This window comes from Pinus tabuliformis, chromosome 4_1 (assembly GCF_031772625.1).
Source record: "Pinus tabuliformis cultivar Carrire ecotype Pingquan chromosome 4_1, CPIR1, whole genome shotgun sequence".
NCBI lineage: Eukaryota > Viridiplantae > Streptophyta > Pinopsida > Pinales > Pinaceae > Pinus > Pinus tabuliformis.
In genome coordinates, this window is record NC_142303.1 from 697,195,415 (window position 1) to 697,199,394 (window position 3,980).

Below are 3,980 nucleotides of genomic sequence, written 5' to 3' on the forward strand. Positions count from 1 at the left end.
TAAAAATGGCACATGGTATTGACCCATGGTATTCACCAAAATGGCACATGGTATTGACCCATGGTATTCACCTGGAATGTAGCCTATTTAAATGGGGGAATTAAAACATCATGTAGCCTATGCTAAGATTCACTAGGACTTTATAAAGTTTTATTATTTAGTGAAAGACTCGCCAAGATCTTACAAGATTTTAGAATTGAGTAAAATATTCGCCATGCGTGGTTAGAGATTTGCCAAAAAATTATATATACATATTATATTATTGATAAAATCGCCTTCCATTTTCCTATATACCATGGAGATTCGCCCATTTATTATATTTATAAATTTAGGGGGGGTTCTTAAAATTTTCCCTATCTTTCACCCTTAGGGACTATTTCTTGTAGCAACTTATTCATATTTATCTTCAATTCGTCCATGTCTGTCTTCAAATCTATCTTCAAATCATCCATCTTAGCTTCCACGTCAATCATCCTAGCTTCTACACCTTTCTTTAAACCATCCATCTTAGCTTCTACATCTTTCTTTAAACCATCCATCTTATATTCTGTTCCTTTTTGTGCAAGGGACAGTTGTTGCACTTGGTCTTGTAATTTTGATATATCATGTTGCATTTCTTCCTCTTCTTCATGACTCATGCTAGAGCTTTCAGGTTCCTTACTAGGTGTTTTCATTTTCTTTCCTCAGGGCATCAGTTACCGATAATAATGCTCTACTATGCCCTTTGAATTCCTTCAAAATAAATTTTCAAACCAAGCTTAAGCAAAAATTTAAGAAAATCTACACACCTTTTTTCACTTTGTAGGAGCTCGATATTGCCTCTGATGTATCTCTGTACTTTCCAATCCTCTACTTCTGAATTTGTGAGTTGTAGTAGCCCTATGTGTCCTCTTTCCAATGCCACAAGTTTGACCCAAATTGGATTCTCCAAGGAAGAGTTATCTGAAATCTTCCACAGTGACTCGCTTATAGACTAGTTCAGTAGAGCTAACTTGTATGACATGCCACGAGTCACTGTTTCGACCCATGGATCTGAAACATGCATACACGAAACTAAATTCTGTCCTCTTTCTGTACCTTTTTACGAAATTTCAATCTGATCCTCAGAGAGAAAGTTATGACAATTTTCCCCAGGTCACCTGTTTTGAATGTAATTCAGGAGTCTGTAAAAAGACCAACTTCCTCAGATCATATCTCCGAACATATCGCGCGAAAATCTCTGAAATTTGGACCCGCGGTTTAGCGCCAATTCTTCTCAAATGGGTTTTTTTGTGACTTCTGAAACGTCCCAGAAAAAAAGTTATAGCAAAAATGCCACGATGACCTGTTTGGAGCAGCGAAACCCTAGAATCCAAAGCTCTGATACCAAATGTTATGAAACCAGCTCAAGAAAAGATAGGAAAGATAGATCAACGTCTTAGAATTCAGCCTCTTCGAGGGGGAAACCTCCTTTACATTACATAAATGAACAATTATTCGATGATACAAATGAAAAAACCTCCTTTCTATATATAGGAGTCTAAGTAGTCACAATATAATCCAGTCGACCTAACAATAATATAAAGCCACAAAAATAACAATAGAGGGATTCTATGGGGCACAGAAATAACAATATGGGGGTAATAGGGGCACAAGAATATAAATAAGGGGTATAACTACAATAGTAATGGGGTAATCACTAGTATTATAGGGACCCAACAAAACCTCACGACTATAGTCTAGTTTCGAGTTTTTAACCTTCTGGGGTTGTATCCAAGTTTCCCACTAGTTTGCTTCACTTAGCTCAAGGAGCTTCTCTAGATTACTTGGCATCTCTTACCTTCTCAATCTCCTTCCTCTTCTTTCATGATTCCTTCAGCCCCCAAGCCCTTCTCAAATCTCTCCTCTTGGGGAAACGGTGTGCAACAACCAATAACTATCTTAGGAGGTTTATGTAATGAATTTTTTGTTTCTAGAAATATATGTATTTATTTCACATATCATTTTAAAGTCACTTGGCAAGGTCAGTCATGATTTCCTTAATTCTTCTGTTGGAACATAATATGATAATAAAATATCGAAGTAAAACAATAATGAGTACAATAACATGTCCATCTCATTCAGGGTGTTACATATTCCCCCTCTTATGAGGAACACCGTCCCTAGTGTTCATTATAACTCATAAAAATAAAGCAGGATAAGCCTTACAGATAACATCCTCGTCTTCCCAGGTAGCCTCCTCTCAGCCAAAGTACTTCCATTGCACTTTAACCTGGGTGATGACTCGTCTCCGTAATGTTGTTTCTCTCTAATCGAGAATATGAAGAGGATCTTCTAGGAATTCTCCTTCCAGTTCGACATTCCCACCATAATGAATTATTATCATTTTATTTTGAAACTTGATACATACATATATACATATTTTTATGCACAAGAATTTAATTCACTACTTAAATTACTTGTACGTTGTCCAAGTTAATTATATTCTTAGAATAGTACATATACGTTTTTAGTAGAGGGACATGAAAAACTTTGTCAATGTGGATATGGCTTGGTAGAAAAATTTTGTATGCTACTAGCCCAATTCGTTCCAATATTTGAAAGGGACCGCAATACCGAGGTGCTAATTTAGCACATGTACTCCACTATAGAGTGCTTTTCCTTGTCTTGATTTGTAAATATACATGATCCCCTTCCTTGAACTCTCTGTAGGTTATTTTCCTATCTATATAAGCTTTTTACCTATACTGAGAAGCCTTTAAATTATGACCAACATTTTCAATTGTTTGCTCCATTTTGGTTAGCATGTCAGGACCTAATGCCAGTTTGTTGATGGGGCTGCCCTAGTCCATGGGTATCCTACATTTCCTCCCATACAATACCTCAAAGTGGATCATTCCTAAGGAGTTAGGGTATCCATTGTTATAGTAAAATTCAATCAGATGGAGGTAATCCTCCCATTTACTTGAATGTTGCATCACAAACATTCTTAACATATCTTCCAACGCCTAGTTGGATCCCTCTGTCTGCCTATCCATTTGAGGGTGATAGGCTATGCTAAATTTAGTTTGTGTAACCAAACTAGAGAAAAGATTCTTCCAAAATGAAGATGTAAACTTTACATATCGATTAGAGATTACCACTTTGGGTATCCCATGTAGCCTGAATATTTATTTCATAAATATATAAGAAATTCGAATAGATTTATAGGTGTATTTGATTGGTATAGAATGAAAGGTCTTGCTTAATTTGTCAGCTACAACCATAATAGGGTCATTTTTATTTTTGGTTATGGGCAGACCTATAATAAAGTCCAACGTGATTGTTTCCCACTTCCATTCAGGAATAGGCAAGGGGTGGTAACCAAGTGGGATGTTGATGTTCCGTTTTCACTCGTTGGCTAACTACCATTACAAATCATAAGAATTTATAGTGGCAGGATGCTCCAGTCTAGTTCCTAGTGATGGAGGCAGCCTAATGTCATAGTGGACATGCTTATTCATATAGGCAGTATCCTTTCAAAGTGATCCAATTTATGTTATGAGAGACATTGTCCCATTTCCATGCTAGCCAATAAATCAAGCATATGTGAATGGTTTCTATTCGAACCATTAATGAAACTAATAGTTGTATTCATGTCTTCATGACAGTCTTTGTTGAGTTTCTGCACAATTTTGGTGATATGTCTAAATTCACTAATAAGGTTGTATTGGGAGGAACTAAGTCCTCAATTCCAAGAGTGTGGGCTAGAATGGGGTCCAGCATCTCATGATTCCCTGAATCTCCCACAAGTTGTATTTCTTATTTAATCCTTTGTGGAATTCCAATTATAGATCTACATCATTGATGAATCATTGCACTCCAATCTATATAACAATACTTCCTACAAGCCAAAAAACTATTGCCATGAAAACTAACATCAATACACCTAGATAGAGTACACCCATAACCCAAATATGTACATTATAGAAATATATAGGGAGTCAAGGCTAAAATTTGCA